Source organism: Tupaia chinensis, unplaced genomic scaffold (genome assembly GCF_000334495.1).
Source record: "Tupaia chinensis unplaced genomic scaffold, TupChi_1.0 Scaffold146837_1, whole genome shotgun sequence".
NCBI lineage: Eukaryota > Metazoa > Chordata > Mammalia > Scandentia > Tupaiidae > Tupaia > Tupaia belangeri.
This window is the reverse complement of record NW_006206691.1, coordinates 1,002,607-1,022,399: the sequence shown is the minus strand read 5'-3', so window position 1 is coordinate 1,022,399 and position 19,793 is coordinate 1,002,607.

The following is a 19,793-nucleotide window of genomic DNA, read 5'->3' as shown; positions in this document are numbered from 1 at the left end:
ATTGAAATGTTAAAAAAGTTACCTGTGAGTGTTAAGATAACAGGTTATTTTATTTGGCTTATCTATAATTTATGCAATCTTTAGAGTAGGATTCCTGTGGAATAAATAAGCTAAGGACACTTTAGCTAAGTAAAAATATTGTTCCATTTTATTTCAAAATTTAATTTGGGAAAGCAAAATATGACATAGTGGATAAAGACCTAGTCTGGAAGTCTTAACTCATGTCTAACTCAGTGCATGACCATAAATGATTGTTTGCAGTTCACACTGTAATATTAATTGAGCTAAACATTTCAAAGCTTTTTTTTTCCAGTCTATATTTTAGTCAATTTTCTGTTGCTTAATAACCAAATAGCTAAAACTGGAATTTACTAAAACAAAAAGAAGCAAAGTGTAAAGAGTGTGGGAAAGGAAATTTGTGTAAAAAATAGAGAGGTAAGGTATAGCTTATTATTTGTTGATGAGGATGTATATAGTATTCTCAACTGGGTTGGGCTGGGTAAAGTGTCTTTGCAATCTAAATGATCTATAATGATTAAATGTATAAAACATTAAAATTAATTTTAAAAAGAACAATGAAAAAAATAAATAAAGAAAAGAAAACAATAGAGGTTTATTTAGTTCACAGTTTTGGAGGTCCAGGGTCAAGGGGCTGCACCTGGTGAAGGTCTTCTTCAGCTGATTTTAGATGTTGTACTGTGCTGAAAGTGATACTTTGTGCTGAACAGCCAACTTGAAATCGATAAAAAATGACACGTAAATTTCATAAAATAAAACAGTAACAGAATTTTCAATCATCAGTTGAATAAAAAATTGACATAAAACAAAGTTAAAATAAAAGGGAAACAAATGGGTGTTTAATATTTTGTTCAATGAAACAAAAGAAAAGCTTGCAACTTAAAATAGAAAAATACTGTGTTGAGTTCTCTCAAAAATGATTTATCTAAATTATAAGTTCTTTAAAGACAGAAGTTGTGACTATCTTGGTCATTCATTGTATATTCCAGTCTAATAATGTCCAAAGCCCAATAAATAATATTGGTAGACTATCTCTTATTCTGAAAAAAATCTTTGAATAAAAGCGGTCTACCTAAGCTAGGAATTATAAAAATGATTCTGAATTATTTACGGTTTTTCATGTGTGTTTTGATTTTGAAGCTTTCAATTGGGAGCTAATGTAAGGTGTTTTTAATGTATTGGGTAATCAGAAAAGTCATGACACGTTTTTCTATGCAAAAACGTGTCATGACTTTTCCAACATGAGAGAACAAGTGAGAGAGAGACAGACAGAACTCCCAACAGGGTCATTATGGCACAGTCCATCCTCAGTCTTAGCTGGCCTCTGTCACAAGCATGTGCAATGTAGTTAGGGAGGTCCTAGGATGTGAACCGAAGACACTTCTCATACGTGTCTAGTTGTGTTACTACTGTACCACTGCTTGGCCCATGAGAATTTTTTGTGTGTTTGTTTTTATTTATTTATTTTTTGTGCCCTTTATTATCACAGAAACAGGAAACCTTCAGGGAGTTTCAGGAAGAGATCTGAGATATTGGGGGCAGCAAAGCTGGTGTTTTCAGTGAATTATTAGGTTATACTTTTCTCCTTGTCACCAAATTAGACCTATCCTTAGCATAGTTGACAACACTGTCAACCTCATAATAGGGTGAGTGTCAGTCTTCAAAAAAGAAATAAGAGTAAAGCCCTTAAAATAGGATTTAGTACATAGTTATCCTTGACAGTGTTAAGTATTATTAATGTAAATCATTGAAATCAAGTGTGAATTTGGTTCATACTAAGGTCTCCATGGAATGGGTTCAGGTCAGTTTTGATGAAAAAAGAGAAAGGCTGTAGCATAGAACACAGTCTAGGCTAGTCAATTTCATGGAGTCTCCTCAGTAAACCCAAGGAGTAGAAAAATAAACCTGCTATTCCCATTGGATGGGGATGGAGCCAAAGAGTGACAGAGAGATGTTGAAATGCAGCTTGGACTACTTGTGACTGCCCATGGTCATCTATGTAACCTTCCTGGCACTGGGGAAATTTCAAGGCCTCCTGACCTGCCTTAGGGACATGGCCTTCTTCCTCAATATCTACTCAGGAAAGGTGGAGAGGGGAACACTTCAAAGAGTCAGGCTCGGTGCCCCGAGAGGGAGATCTGAGAGCTGTCTCACCCACTGGCATGATCCTCTAGTCAGGCAGCCAGAGATCAAAAAGCTGCCTCCAGCTGCTTGCCTTTCTAGCACACAGACTGAAGAGCTAATCACATTAGCCACTTCATAAGGAATAAATTGTTATTTCCCCTCCACTTTGATTTTCCCTTCTTTTCTCCCTGTGCTATGGTTAGTAAAAGGCTTTTTCTCTATCAGTCTCTCCAGGAATTCTGTTCTCCTTATCTGTTATGTCACAAAAGCCCTTCTGCCTGCATTTGAGGACCCACATGTACAAGGCAGGAAGAAGCCACCCCCTAGGAAGAGCAGCTTCAGGACCTAGATATGCTCCCATAACCCATCTGAAGGCCACCCCTGCTCACAGCTCTATTATCATAATTTCGCTATAAAAAAGCCCAATGGACAAAATAATTGAAAGAGCAATTTACTACTTAGTGGAAGAATAGCCAAAGGGAGAATATATTTATCATTCATGGAAGAATAGTTTAATAAAAGTCCTTATCTTCCCATCTCACACTGCAGTGCCTCATGCACCAAAACTTGCCCTGCGTCTGTCTCCTGCCTCCTGCCATAGTTCCAAAGTCAGCAACACAGACTCTTGTTCTTCCCTACCCCATGCTTTCCTTTCTCACTGGTTTTTTTGCCGTTTTATTTTAACGTTTTTTGCTTTCGTTCATGATAAGTATATCTTTTAGTTTTCCTGTTTCCCCATTTCTTAGGAATCCCCCAGTTGATTCCTACAGAAAAAGAGATGCCTAGGAATGAAGCAGTGACTGGAGAGAAGGCCTCAGGAAGCAAAAGGGGAGAGGTGGAATTAGAAGGCAAACACTTCAAAAATTCACGTATATACTTCTCCCTTGAGAGAGAAAGAGAGAGAGAGCATGGTCAACAGGGTCTTGGCTCCAGAACCCACCTCAGCCAGCCCTGAGCCATGGGTACACATTTACCCAGTGTGCTCAGGGAAGTCTCCGAATGCAAGCCTGGAACTTTCCCATTTGAGTCAACCTCACAAAGCGTAGCATTTTACTACTGTGCCACTGTCTGGCCCTGGAAAACAGTTCTAATGGAGCAAATTTTCTTTTATTTTTTATGTTATCCCCAGTCACTCCCATGGAGCTACTAAAAGAGGAGCTAAGGCTAAACTAAAATGGTGAGCTGCAACTTAAAGCACATTTATCCAGAAAGGAACACAGTAGCTCATACTCTCCCTGAGTATTATTTAAGGATGTTCCCGAGAGACCTAGTTCTCCAGCTACCTTTGTCTATGGTTGATTATCTAAAAATCACTCTGACTAACTATACTTCCACCTATTCTACTTTCAGTCTTTTTTTCTGCAAGGATCTTCTAAGAGACAGCAGAAGTCCAAATATTAAGTCTAATCTTAAATATCTCTCTGGTTTTCCTTTGTAGTAATAATTTAAAAAAATAGATTTTTTCATGACTTCTAAAATAATTTTCTTTCTTATTACCTGTGTCTATGAAGTCATACTTAATTTAAACATTAAGAATTTTGTAATTCTTTAGACCAGCAGATGACATAATGGTTACATCACTGGACTTCCACGTAGTCGACCATGGCTTGAGTCCCAGACCCGGCAGCTTAAAATACACCAGGTGCATGTGGGTGCATGCCCAAACTCCTCAGAAGAGAATGGTGGAGAAGGGATAGCAGCATGGTCATTCCCCCCAGGGGATGATTTCTCAATTTTTATCTCTCTGTCTCTCTGGCACATGCATGCCACCTATAGCAAAATCCTCTCAAACAAACAAACTAACAAACAAAAACAAAACAAAACACACACAAAAAAACAAATAATTCTGTAATTCTTTGTGTTTAGCCAAAGTCTTGGCTTTGGAATAACCTGTCTGCCTTAGGCTTGTTAAATTTTGTGTTCATGACTTTTTTTTTTCCTTCCCCAAATAGAGAGCCGTGTTTAGTAAAAGTTAGAGAGTTGTCCGGAACCTTGGCTTGTCTTTAACCTATTGAGCCAAACAAGAACAACTATAAAGCAAAAGTTTTCAGTTTTTATTTTTTTGTTGTTGTTTTTAAAGGGAAATGTATTGCTCTCATGAAGCTAGCATCAAATAAGGGTCAGACCCTGGGGCACACAGTCACGCCCATCAATAGCATGGCCAGCTGGAAACCACAACTTATTCATTGACCCAGAAAAAAAGTCAGTCTTTTATACCAGTAGAGGGATTATAATATTATACATGTAAGTCTTCCTGAAAGATTTTATACTGGACAGAGATAACAAAGGAAGAGCTTATGGCGATGAAGGAAGGTCCAGGATTGGGTGAAAGCTCTTTAACAGGAGCTGTCTGAAGCAAATTATTGGTGGTGATGGTAGTCCATTTGGCAGGATATGTGGTCAGCCTAAGGGTGACTGCAAAGCTAGAGCTGTGAGAATGCCTATGACAGTCAGTCATGTAGTCAGTAGGGAGTACTGCCAGCAAGTTGGCTGGTCAACCACAACTTCTTTCTGGCCCTGATTTGAAAAATTTGCATAGCCATCTCTTTTCTACATAAACTTTATCTTCACAACCTTAAGAAGTGAGGTTTGCCACAATGTCCTCATGTTCATGATGATTCTAAAGTTGTTTTTAGGCATGACATTTGCCAAATCAATAATTTCTGAATAAATCAGCAGAGAAGCTCCATCCCTCCAACAGCCCTGTCTTGGTACCATATGGAACTGCTTTCTGGTCCCTTCCTTGAGCATCTCATTCCAACTCATCACTAGAGTGAAAATATATGATGTTTCATAATCCCTGGAGTTGGTTGACTCAGATTTGTGAAGTATTCTGGCCTTCCACTGTACACTGTGTATTCCCTGTTACTAATATTTCTGGTGGTTGCAGAATTTGTCTCCAACTCGTGACTTGGAACAGAGAAGAATTAGGGAGTTGTGAAAAATGTTGTAATTTTGATTCTCTAATAAAACAATTACCCAAAGTTCAGTACTGTGATGCTAGAAATATCTTCATCTGACTAGGAAGCTCAGTCTTCCTTATTCAATTATTATAGATACTTTGAAATGCTATTAGAAAATGCAATGTTAGAGCTGAGTAATAGCAGAGCAGATGGACCAGGGAGTAGGGACAGAGGATTTTCACCAGATGAGGCAGTAGCTGAAGTATAGCTACTGGGAATTCAAAAGTCTTGAATCTATTGCTAGAATAGGATCATAAGGGTTTTTGAGAACTACCTTCTCTTCACAACTGTGTTACTATGTGAGTGAGCATAGGACACAATGTACTACTAATTTCAGAACAAAAATGAATTGCAGTAGAATAGGAGGTATGAAGTCCAGGGTTTCACTCATCCTGACCCCCAAGAAGATTATACTCACAGATATTCTATGGCCTTAAAAGAACTACATATGACAATGAATTAATTCCACTGAGTGTGTCAATTTTAATTGCTGTATTATCACAGTATTGCTTCAATTTCATATTTTATAATGTACCACTTTCATATCTAATTATCTCTTGTGTTCAAGAAGAGATAAAGGACATGCATCACTATTTGCTCAATAATATATTAAAGTTAACTTTTTTTTTTTTTTTTTTGGTCATGGACATGTGTGCTCACCAGAGGGGAGAGAGACAGAGAGAGGGAAAGTAAGAAATCACCCCCTAGGGAGGATGGCCAATCTACAAACCCTTTTCCTCTTTGGGCACACATGCACTCATGTCTGGTGTTATTTCTAAGCTGCTGGATCTGGGACTTCAAACATGGACCACCATGTGGGAGTCCAGCACCTTCATCGCCACGCAACCTTATTTGCTCAATAATATATTAAAATTAACTTTTTTTTTTTTTTGGTCATAGGACATGTGTGCTCACCAGAGGGGAGAGAGACAGAGAGAGGGAAAGTAAGAAATCACCCCCTAGGGAGGATGGCCAATCTACAAACCCTTTTCCTCTTTGGGCACACATGCACTCATGTCTGGTGTTATTTCTAAGCTGCTGGATCTGGGACTTCAAACATGGACCACCATGTGGGAGTCCAGCACCTTCATCGCCACGCAACCTGCTGGACCCTTTAATGGTCTAATCTTGGTCTTGTTCTAAACAGTAATACTCATGAAATCCTAAGTTGACTAAGGTAATTATAATCTCCATTAAAATAAATTTATATTCTAAAAACTTTACAAGTATCACTTAAAGCATCATCCATACTACCAGTAGTATAAAAGAATATTTATTAGGTCATCGGGAAAGTCATGATGCATTTTTCTGTTTTTTTCTATGAAAAAATTCATCATTGCTTTCTGGATGACCCAATAGTTGTATTTACTCTGCCCTTAGCTATTTAGATACAACTGACTTTCCCTCTATCACATGGCACACCTGGAAGCCCTTCAACCACGTAGGACAATATTGCATGTCTCAAGTAGTACCCAGATTTCTTCCTTCACTCTAGACATATTTTTTGGTCATGAGTTGAATTTTCTCAAAAACAAGTATTTTTCTATCCCCTAATTTCTATCTACACTTGTCTGACAAATATTTAATAATAGTAATAATAACAGTAATTATTATTATTTTGCCTACCTACTTTTATTGAATAGATGTGCCCGTCTTAAGTGGCACAATGTTAAATGTTGTTTTTATCCAAGCTGAGAAATCTTGATGTTCCGATTTTAAAAATATAGAATTCTTATATCTATTATAATAGTTTTTTTTAAAAAAAAATATTTGAAAGAGGGTATATGCACTTGCTAGAGAGAGACACAGAGAGAGAAGGTAAAGGAGAAAGTATCCTCCAGGGCACGGTCATGCCACCGTAGCTTCTCCTTCTTTTCTCCCTCCTGCCAAGATGTTGGGAGTGTACACAAACATACACACACACCCAGCATTTTTCAAGTTACTGGTTAGGAATTTCGGACCACTGCTGGCCATGTGGAATTTTACTCCCTTAAGCTACTGGGCTGACCCTGAGAATTTGCATTTTTAACTACATCTTAGGTAATGCTGATGCTCATGGTTTGAGGGATACACTTTAGAACCACTGAATTAGAGGTTGTCTCTAAGTTTCATTAAAATCCCAACCCCAGATTTTGTTTCTATATTTTTCAGTTTCAAGAATAATATAATAACTTTTGGCCCTTGCTTGTTTATAGGAAAAACTCTTTATCAGATTCAAAGTGTTCTTATCCCTCTATTTTTTCATTTTTTAGGTTTTTAAAGTCATGTTATTGATAGTATATAAAATGACATTTATCACCTTTCATATTCTAGTCTGTTTTCTACAATTATACTGAGCAAACCAAACTCATTCTAAAAGGTTTTCTAGAGCACTTTCTTGGCTATGCTTTCCCCCTGCATGGTTAGAGTGTTCTTTCATAGAGGAGGATCTTTCCACAGGCTCCGTTTTTTCCCCCTTCATATAAGAAAGCCTCTCTATTCCCGCCCAGGGATGCTGAAGGGCAGTGTGTTTTCTCTTCCACCCCTTGAGTGATGTTAAAATCCTGCAGCTAGTCTGAAACTGCAGGAATAGTTCATAGGCTCGGGCCTAGTCATTGTTCTGAGTGTGGAAAGTATTAGCAAAGGCAAGAATAAGGTCTGTTCCCATGGCCTCTTCCTCTCTTAGTATAAGGAAGTTCAGGTCTAGTTGGCTAATTTGAAACAAGTATCTTTTACCAGAAGCAGTATGTAAAATACTAGTTGGCTGGCAGTTTTCACACCTTCTCTTGTAGTTGCTTTTATATTTTGCTAGCTGTTATGGACTGAATTGTGTTTCCCTAAAACTCGTAGGTTGAAGCCTGAATCCCCAGTATGATTATAGTTGAAAATAAAGCCTTGGGACCAGCAGTTGGTGTAATGGCTATGTCGCTGGACTCCCACATAGTCGACTACAGTTCGAGTCCCGGACCCGGTGGCTTAAATTCAAACAGGGCGCATGTGCGTACATGCCCAAGATCCTGAGAGGAGAATGGAGGAGAAGGGATTGCGGCGTGGACCTTCCCCGCTGGGGGGTGATTTCTCGCTTTCTAGCTTTCTATCTCTCTCTGTCTTTCTGGCAAGTGCACGTGCCCTATAGCAAAAGCCTCTCAAAAACAAAAACAAAAAAGAAAATAGAGCCTCGAAGGAGGTGATTAACTGAGGTCATAAGGGTAGGGCCCTAACCTAATAAAACCAGTGTCCTTAGAAAAATATAAAGGGTTGCCAGCACACTCTGCATGCACAGAGAAAAGGCCATGTGAGGACGCAGTGAGAAAGTGCCATCTTAAGCTGAGGAGAATGGTCTCACCAGAAACCAATCCCATTGACATCTTGATCTTAGACTTCTAGCTTTCAGATCCATGAAAAAGAAATGTTGGTTGTTTAGGCCACCCAGATCGCAGTATTTTGATATTGTAGACTAATATACCAACTTTATATCTTATTGTGTCATATATGACCCAAGGTTGCCACTCCACTCACTTCCTAAGGTACGCTGCATGTCCCATGGTCTCTCCTCTGCCTGCTGGTAACCTCACATCTTACTGTGCAGCATACATTGTGCAGTTGCCATCCGTTCCATGGTGGAATTTCTGATAAAAATTAAGAAGCATTGGTGGGATTGGGAATATGAATGAGAAGAGAGACAGAGACCTGGATGCTGTGAAGTGCTACTTCAGCACAGAGGCAGTCTATAGCGGGAGGAGGGGGAGTAGAGAGCTTCCTTAATGGTGGCACCACCTTCTGTCTTTGAGATGCAGAGCAGATTAGATGGAGGTCTTTTATTGTCCCTTTCATGCCTATATTGATGAGTCTTGATATTCAGCTTACTTTTCTCAACAGTCAGGGTCACTTTTTTTCCCCAGAGACTGGCATTATCAGTGTGACCACTAGTCCTTTGACATGTCCTCATAGGTTTACAGGGAATGTGGGGGAGGATGAATTAGGCATATGTAAAATAACTACCATTGTCATCTGAATGTCCCTTCTCTCCTTGAAATGTGGCTTAAGGTTCACTCTTGAGTGGGCATTGAGGCTTACTTGTGATGAGAGGTTGAGGCTAGAGGTCATCCTATGATTGAGCTCAGGGTCAGTGTCTGGCCAGTACTGGTAGTCAGTGTAAAGCCATAATGAGAATTAGTTGATCACTTTCAACTCCAACCACCTGGGGAACAGGAAGTGCTTCAGACTAGGCTCTGGAATGGAGACTTGGAGACAGATTTTCTGAGCTCCTAAGGAAGTAATGACTGCAATGTTCAGTAAACAAAACAAAACAAAATGAAAAACAAATGAATGAAAACAGCTTTAAAATTCCTTCACAACCCAGTGATGCCAGGATCATTGTAGATGACTTTAAAATGTCATCACAGTTCTAGTCTTTATTTTAATTTAGAAACTTCAATCCACTCATTAGACCTAAGTGACTAAGAAAAGAAAAAGGAAGTAACCAAGGCAGACAGACACTTCTGAGATAATTAGACAGATATACAGCAAACACAGACAGAAGAATTTGCTTTGCTTGAAGACAGCGCCTACACCTTTTGCAAATGGCTCATGTGCTGTGGCCTAGCGCAGACAACTAGCAGATTTGATTCATGTTGCTGGAGGAGGAAAATAGGAGGAGGCCGCCAAGTGGGAGGGAGACCATGGAAGAACATTTCTTCTGGCTGTTAGGAATGAGGGAAGGAGATCGATGCCTTCCTTGGCTGCCCGATTCAGCAACAGTCACACACAAACACCTTCCACATCGCAGTTATTGCCAGCAGGCCAGCTTCAGGAGGAGGAGAGGCTCTGGGCAAGGGCTTGTTTTGTATTCTGGCTGATTCTGAGGATATTTAAAACATGTTATTTATGTGCTATAAGGCACATGGGCTTGCCACACAGAGACAGAGAGAAAGAGGGAAGGTGAGAAAGCGTTCCCCAGCAGGGATGGTTACACTGCAATCTTTTCGCTTCCATTTCCTTTCAGGGTTTTGGGCACACAAGCACCTGTGCCTGGTGTGCTTTCAAGCCACTGGGTTTAGGACTCACACCACACAGTCAGTCATGAGGGATCCAGCCACCCTATCCACCACATCACCAGCTAGCCCAATTCTGGGGAGCTTTAAGTCAGAAAGATGAAATGACTACATGAGAAAATCTATCCAAGGTGCTGGCAAGTAGAGAAACTCCTGGGTGTATTCTCCTTCTATCTTTACTTTTTAACTTCACAAAACACATCTAATCCTAATGTGATAGATACTGTCCTCGAATAATGGTACTTACACCTATCTCTTGCTTCTCTATATAGACTGGGGCCCAAACCTTTTCTTGGCAAATGTGCCACTTTTTTTCCCAAGTGTTTTGCTGTTTTCATCCGTTCCCCATGTTCCTTCCTAGTCTCCACCACAGCCCTGACTGAGCTGTCCTCATGGGGTCACCCTGACAATCAGGTGGGAGCTGCTGCAGTTAGAGAACCTGCACTACCCCTCACAGCTTTGCCCTCATCCTCTGCACCCTCGCCTCACACCCAAACACCCAACTCATCCTTATCTTATACCCTGTCTCCTTCGAGCTCCTGGACATTGCTGGCCAATAAGAGCACCCTCAGCTTTGTGTGCTCCAGGAGTTAGTGGCTGGGGGTTTTGTACTTTGGCAAGGTAAACACAGCCCTTCTACACCAGTGCTTCTGGCCGACTGATCTCAGACTCTGTCTCTGATCACGTCAGAATACGTCCTTTCTATTGATTCAGACTCAAGTTAACGTGGGTACAACTGCAAGGTTGAACTTTCCTTCTGTAGTTCAGCTTCATTTTTGATATTTGGAAGCTGAAGAAGTAGAGGTGTGCTGGGAAGAAGTGGAGAAATGGAGCAGGCCAATATTCACTGTCCCCTCCTCAGGAATGTAAACAACATCTCGACAAGGAGAGAAGCACAAGGAACATGCAGCCAAATAGGGATCAATACATTTCAACTCTTGGCTAGTCAAGTAAACATTGCTGGAAAAATACACGGTTTCCTGACATTCCTAGAAGTAGAGGGGTCTGATAAGTCTTTCCCATTTCTCAGAATTAGGACTCATCCGTTTGGATAGCTGGATCCTCAGAAAGACCCTGAATGTCCCAGTAAGCTGTGGGAGTCGTGACTTTCTCACCTATAATTGGCAAGTAGAAAGAACAAAAGATCACAATGTAGTTCCAAGTTATCTCTTCACTTTCAATGAAAACTGAAATTCTCTTAATGTTCAATATTCTGATCTAGCTGATTAGTTAGTCCTTTTCTGTAAAGAAGCTGGGCTGGACATGAAGAGAGTTCTTCAGGCCTTTCCCTTTGTGAGGAAAGTATTCCAGTCCTTCCACTGTGGAAACCAGAGAACATGGAGGAAATATATTGGTCCTTTCTCAACAGCATTATGTTTTCTTTAAGTCTCCTAGACTGCCACTTCTAGATACCCTCCAATGAGTAACCTTATTTCTCTGAAACACATTTTTATATTTTTATCTAAGATCTTGAAAAGGCAAAGCTTTCATGCGTAGAAAATGGACCCAGTCTTTGAGATGTCCAGTCTTATATGTGCAAAGCCACTGAATGGTATACAGAGAGAAGGATCAGTAATGACAGTATTTTACAGAGATCAGAACCAGAGCTCTGAGAGCTTCCAAGTGCATTTATACCATCATTGTATTTCATCCTTCAAAAACTGTCAGTTGTAAAGAGCAAGTACTCTGTTTGCAGGTTTAGTGAACTTGAAGAGAACTGCCCAAGGTCACATGGATAGGAAACAACCATACCAAGAATAGAACCCAAATGTTCCAAGCAATTCAAGATACCAGCTCTGTAATAGTTTTCAGCTTCACTTTCCTTCCTTTGAAAAAAATTCCTGCCTTGGCACTTTATGGGTTGAATATCTTCCTCCTCCTCCTCCTCATAAAATATTGAAATCCTGAATCCAGAACCTGAGAATGTGAGCTTCTAGGGAAATAGGGTCATTACAGATATAATTAATTATACTATAATGAGGTCTTACTGGAGTAAACGTAGGTCTCTAATCCAGTAGAACTATTGTCCTGGGAAGAAAACAGAATAGATAGGCATTGCATTTGTGGGACACAGAATGGTTTATTACCTGTTGATGGTAATATGTTCAGTAATCTCAACTGGATGGGTCTGAGAAGTATTTCATGTTGGGTAAATGCTCTTTACAAGGAAAATGATGTATAGCAATAATATGTTTTAAAAAATAAGAATAATAAAAGTTAAAATAATAATAATAATAATAATAATAATGAAGAACACAGCTGAGTGAAGACAAAGGCATAGATTGGAGTTAGTGCACCTGGAAACCAAGGGATGCCCAAGCGTGGCAGCAAATCGTCAGAAGTTAGGAACAGGCAAGGAAGAATTTCCCATCAGGTTTCAGAGGGAGCATGACCTTAATGGTACCTTGATTTTGAATTTCTGTCCTCCCAGCACTGTGACATAATGAATCTCTGTTTTAATCCATCTACTTTGGGCTACTTCATTACCATAGCCCTGAGAAACTTACAGAGGCACCACGTAAGATCATGTCTACACATAGTTCAGAGAAATGTGAATCCCTTTGTATTCCTTCTATTCTTCTCAGTCACTTGTCCTTTTAATCTTCTTAAATCTTTTTCATTTCCCTTTGATACAGGCTTTTTTTTGATGTATCCTTGGAGTGGTACAGTTCCTCCTTTTTTCTTTTTCTTATGACTTCTTTTGAAACTCAACGCGTTTTTCATGCCTTATTTAAATTTCACCCTCTGGATGGAGAGGATTCCCCTCTCTGCCATTGCTTATCATTTGTGCTTTTCTCAAAACACTTATAATGATCATGACTGGAAATCGTATTCAGGTATTATTTGTGTGTCCCAGCTTTCTCAAACAAACCAATAAGCCAGCAGTGGAACAGACTCTGGGTATTCTTGAGGCATTTTTAGTTGCAGTTCTGTTTTCTGGTGTTGACTGAGCACAGTACATGGTTTGTAATAAACAAAATAAAGTAAAGTCTAGTTGAATTGGCAGTACATGGTTTGTAATAAACAAAATAAAGTCTAGTTGAATTGTATTGATTAGGAATCAGAAATTTCAGCATGTAATTTTCATTTTTTTTAAAGAAGTTTTTTGCTACAAGGAGTGTGTACTCGCCAGAAAGACAGAGAGAGACAGAGAGACAGGAAGCAATAAATCACCACCCAGGGGAGATGGCCACGCAGCAATTCCTTCTTTTCCATTGTCCTCTCGGGATCTTGGGCACCCACACACACGTGCCTGGCATGAGTTTAAGCCACCGAGTCCAGGACCAAACTGCAGTCGACTACATGGGAGTCCAGTGACATAGCCATTATGCTAACTGCTGGTCCGTAATTTTAATTTTTGTATATGTATATCACATTTAATATTTCTTTTTAAATTTTTATTAGGAAATCTTCAAACATGTATAAAAACAAAGTGGGTAGTACAGTAAATACTCATTTATGAATTTCTGTAACAGTCTTTAATTTATGGTCAGTCTAGTGTCATGTCTGCCTACCCTCCCAGGCCAAATTATTACAAAATTGTTCCAGACATTCTAATAGTCCATCAATAAATATGTCAGCTTGTATGTCCAGCCAATAAGGAATTTTTTAAAATAAAATTATAAATATAATATCATTACAAAAGTCTAAAAAAATAGTTTTCTGTTTCATCGACTCTCTAGACAGTATTTATATGTATCCTTTTTGATAAATAGCTTCTTTTTATCTTTTTTCATTTATGTGCTTGCTATATAAATAATGTGTTGAAAATAATAATATTAACTAATATTTTCTGAGCATACATTCTTTGCCTGGCGCTGTGTGATAACAATTATATCTCAACCTTCAAACTTCCTAACTCTATTATTATCATCCCCATTTTACAAAAGAAACTAGGGCTTGGAGAGACAGACTGCGTGTTCCAGGTTGAATAATTGAGCAATGACAAAAGCATTTCTAGAATTTAGGTTACTGATTCCTAAACGGACAAGGTTCTTCTAGGATACCACATAGCACAGTTAGTTTACTTTCTCCCCAGAGTATCTCTAACAGGAATGTTTTCTAGAGCAAACAGTGAATGGGATTCATAACATGTTTCAGTATTCCTTGGAGATAAAATGGGTCATAATGCAGTACTCCAAAATGCAGCACTGGTATGAAATTAAATAGTAACCCCTTAGTTTTCTCCTATGATGCTAGTGTAATAATCTGGTATATTATAGAGACACTGTGTTTTCATTCATTCATATGTGCTTTCATTCATTTATTTGTTCATTCATTCATTTTGTAGACATTGATGACTGCTAAGCACCAACCATTGGGGGGTATGAACATAAATAAAGGACAAACCCTGACTTGCAGGTGGGCAGGGGGACAGAGTTATACCTCCATTTAAAACTTGCCATGGCTTGTTACTGAACTGAGGGAAATGTCCTTATTTGCTAGTTAGGAGGGGAGGGTGAGGCAGTTGGAAAGAGTCTAGCAGAATTGATGATATGCATCTTCCTCCCCCAACATCCACAGGCTACCAGACACACAGTGACAGCCTTCACCCCCATCACTCATCTCATTTGCATATCATTTACACCATCGATTAATAGTATTGAGAGTGGATGCGTCAGTTACTCATCTTGGCACCTATCATGTATTTACTTATTTAATCTTTATAATAATCCTAGAAGATAACTATATTATCTCTATTTTACAGTTTATGATACTCACGAAGTTTAAGGTAACAAAATTCTAGGCTTAGCCATTTATTTCTAGGGCTTTCCATCTCAGTCAATATAACACACTTGTCTGGAAAATTAATTTGTTCTCTACTCTGAGTAGTGTTGGGTTCTAACCTCTTAGAAGAGTGTAGAATGAAGCTAAGAAACTCTCCTCATTCAAGTAGTAGACATTATCCACTGTCAAATCCCATGACATTTATGTATATCTGATTTAAGTAACAAGAGGTAAATTTCTATATGCTCACCTTAAGCTATAGAACAGTCATGCTACTTCACAGGTTCTCAAAGGTGCCAGGTTGTTCCAACATCTCCTGGAACTTCTTCTTCCAGGATTAACCTTCCCACCACTCTGTTTGCTATGTCCCTACTCCTTCAATACTTAGTTTCCCTGCTCCTCCCCTGCCCACTCCCTAGCTATGGTCTCACCATGTCTCTGTGACATTACACAATATATACACACCTTAATTATAACTCTGCTGTGCCATATTTCTCCTGGGTGTTTCACAGTTACTCACTATTTGAGAGAAAAAGGGACAGTCAATGCTTATTTTCAAAATCTCAAGATGTACTATTAATATGCCATTTGTAATAATTTACCTTCTAATTAGTAAATTTAGAACTGGGAAATCTGAGTTAGAATCTAAGTAAGTCTTCACTCAGTTTTGAGGTATAGGAAGTATCTGCAGTTGGAAAGAACTATTAGCAAAGCTTTGAACAAGAGTCATCTTTTTCTGTGAGTGCTGATGATACCTAGCTGAATCTCCTGCATTGATTATAGGGAATGGCATTTTAAACTGGGATCATACAGGAAATACAAATGTGCATTTCTTCTTAAAATTATACTAAATTTAAAGAGTTTTAGGAAAATTTGAAGCCATCGAATATAGAAGTCTCCCAAACTGTTATATATTAAATCATTTAAGAAGTTTAGTTACAATATATTTTCCAATGCGCCTCTCAGATCCTGGTCAGGCCTTATGGAAGAGGCCAGGGTGATTCTACTTCAGCCAAAGACTGAGCTAACATTTTGGAGGCACTGTTCTGATGTCACCCTCCCCCACACTCTAAACTTCCCTTCTGGGCTGGTCACTTTTTCCACTAAGTGTTTATGCACTGGGCACTTCAATAAAGCTAGGGTATCTTACTTAATCCAGATAAATAACTTTGTCTTTAGAGCTATAATAAAGCACTAATTCATAGGTTTGCTCACTGGTCTTTTTGCTGCAGATATTTCAGCTGCAGACATTCCTCCTTGATCTAGGGCACTGACATACAAGTAATAAAATTAGTTCCAGTGCAATTCACTTCCTGCCCTACAGAGAGTAATAGGATCACAAAGTTTCTGGCTTGGAAGGTGCCTTTGTGGTCCCCAGATGAACTTTGAGATGTTTCTTTTGTGCATTTTTAACAAGTTAATCAGCAAGAATTTGACTTTATTTAAAGAAGTCTGCAGAAGACTATTCCAACTGAGGCCAATGCTCAATATTAGAAAGTTCCTCTTTGAGTTGAGTTACAAACTTTGCAGGGCCAACTCTCAGTTGCATAGTAGCTAGGAAACTGGACTCCCATTAAACCAACCACTGTTGAAGTCCCAGACTTGGTGACTTGCTTTCTCACTTTCCCTCTCTGTTTCTCTTTGGTAAGCACACTTACGTCCCTCTCTCTGTTTCTCTTTGGTAAGTACACTTACCCTACAACAAATTAAAGTAATAGTAACAACGAATAAATAGAATTTCATAAATATTTTTTAAAAAGTTACAAGTTTTGCTTCTTAACTTGTATATCTTGGTCCTAGTCATTACCTCAAAGAACCGCAAACTATGAATGTGCCCTGTCTTCCACAAGGTAGCTATTCAAGCATTGATGACAGCTAACACATTGCTAACCCTAGTCTTGAACTGTCACTGATAAATACACAATATATACTTTTCTTCCCAGAAAAACAAGTAGCAAAATGATCAGAAATGTCAGTTAAGTTACCAATAAGGGCAGACATCTTCTTTCTCTTAAGAGAGTTTGGGCAAATGAGTGTAAACAAGGTTAAAGTTTGCAGCACAAAGAAAAGATGGGGGCTTTCTCTTTGTCCTTTCCCTCTTTTCTTCCATCAGAAGGAGCCCTTGGTTAGCCAATGTCCATCATCAGGTCTGAAATCACTAGACACCATTGAGCTTATTTCAGGTTCCAGGAAGCCTGCCAGCACAGTAATACAAGTCAAGCTGTTTGAATGCTCACCAAATTACAATATTAACCTTGGAAGATAGATATAGGCTGATTTGCAAATCTTATTTTGATCGTTAACATGCACCAGTGAGAGAAAACAAACAGCAGTCTTCCCCTGGACATCTATTTCTCGTTTGCACATGCTAATTAGTAGAATTTGCATAAATGCATAAAAATCCTGTGTTTCTCAATGTATTCAGAGCTCATTTCTCATTAACTTTAGTAAATATTCCCACATTGCACACACATTGATTCTACACCTTTGACCAGACCAAACCCAGAAGCACACTGCCTTCTTGTCTTCTATTTTCAGAAGATATAGATAGATAGATAGATAGATAGATAGATAGATAGATAGATAATAGGTATAGATAGATATGAAATATATCAGATGCACAAGGGACTTTTTAATCATCTAACCAGCCATCTTAGTTTATAGAATGAGAAACTGGATGGAGAAATTAAGTTGTCCCAAATTAAACTCCCAGAACCTGGCCTCCAGAATAATCAAATATGGATGTGCTTCTATGACAGTGGCACTAAGATAAGGTTTTATAATATGTATTGTCCTTAAAGCTGATTTGCCTCCATCCACCTTACTTGCTCTTTGTTAAATGCTGAGAAACAAGTAGTGAGAGTTAGTGTTAATATTATGTAGTGCTGATAAACATGGAGTTCTTGGTCTGACTGACATTGGTTTAACTGCCAGCTCTCAACTAAATTAAAGTCCATTAAAAACAATAAATGATAATAACTAAGATATTTTTCAAAAATGCAACCAGTGGCAGGCACGTTGACATATCTGATAATATGTATTATACATTTATCACAGTGTCATAAGAGAAATAAAGTGATGCTGGATCAAGAATCTACAGTCAGTTTCCATGCGATAGGAAAAAAGTCAGCAGCCAGTCATAGAAGAATCTCTCCCTGTAATTTTTCTGTGTCAAAATAAAAACCTCCAGAACAACGAGCAAGTTTAAATTTATTGAGAAATGGTGCTTGAAAATTGACTAAGTTGGGATAAAAATCAAGTTATATCTTTATATCACATTGTACATTACAAAAAAGCTAGTTAATTGATACTTTCACATTGAATCTAAAAAAAAAAATTGAAGAGAGATTTTTTGCTATAGGGTACACGTGCCTACTAAAGAGACAGAGACAGAGAGACAGAAAGTGAGAAATTATTCCCCAGGGGGATGGCCATGCAGCAATTCCCTCTCTATTTTCCTCTCAGGATCTTTGGCACACACACACACACACACACACACACACACATCCAGAGTGACTTTTAAGCCTCTGGGTCCAGAACTCAAACCATCTGCTGGTCCTGATAAATTCAAAATTAAAAAATTGAAACCATGGGGCCAGCAGGTGGCATGGTGGTTAAGGAAATGAATTTCTACATGACCCACCACATTTCAGTCAGATTCTGCAGTTTGAAAATCACAATGAGCACATACGCATGCATGCCCCAAGTCCAGAGGGGAGAATGGAGGAGAACAGGCTATGGCATGACCATTCTCCCTGGGGATTCTGCAGTTTGAAAATCACAATGAGCACATACGCATGCATGCCCCAAGTCCAGAGGGGAGAATGGAGAACAGGCTGTGGCATGACCATCCTCCCTGGGGGGGTGATCTCTCACTTTTCCTCTCTCTGTCTCTTCTCTGTCTCTCCAGGCATAACAATATTAGACAAATTAACAAAGTGAATGGGACATACATTCTTTACAGAGAAACTAAAAGTACTATATTAAAAAAAGAATCCATTGCAAAGAGGTTGTCTTAGTATGGGAGAAAATGCCAACCTTGATCAGGAGTAAAACAGTTTTTTCCTAAAAAACTCTTTTTGCCTCATAATGTCTGCATCTCCAGCTCGGTGTTCTGGGAGAGCTGATGAACTGAACGTGCTCCAGACATGAAGACAGATGTGAAGAGTCAACTCGGTTAGAGAGAAATGAAGAGCTCTGATCTCCACCTGTGCCTACACCCTCTCTGGCAAGTTTGATTTGTGTTGAATTCCTGACATCTATTCTCTGGCCTCTGGCATCTGGCCAATTGAGGGGTAAAAGAGTGCCAACTTCCTGTCCTTGACCACTTCCATTATATTTTCCATACTTGTGATGTGTGTTCTGGCAGTGCAGCCATCAGTGGCTGAGTATGTGTTGCTGAATAACAAACTACCCCCAGAATTTGCAGCTTAAAACAACAATGTGCATCTCCGTGTGTCTGTGGATCAGGAAACAAGTCATGACTTCGGCTGGCTCACACTGGCTCAGAGTCTTACCCAAGCTGCAGTCAAGGTGCCAACCAGAGCCATGGTCATCTCAAACTCCAAGTAAGAGAGGCTTGGAGTTGACTCCTGTGGCTGCTGGTAGGACAATTGGCAGGTCTCAAATCCTCACTGGTTCCTCACAATGTGGATTTCTGCGTAAGATCAACCTCAATATGACAGCTATTGTGGCTTCCTCCCCTGTGAGGAATCCAAATGAACAAGAAGCAAGAGAGGCCCCCAAGCTTTCTTTATACCCACGTCTCAGAAGTGCCATTCTATCACTCTGCCATAGACTGGTTGTTAGAAGTGAGTTATTAAATCCAGCCCGTACTTGAAGGAAAGGGATCGTACACAGTGTCAATACCAGTTGGGGGCTGCCTACCATAAGAGCTGCTGCCCTCTGAGTGTTCCATCCCTGCTTC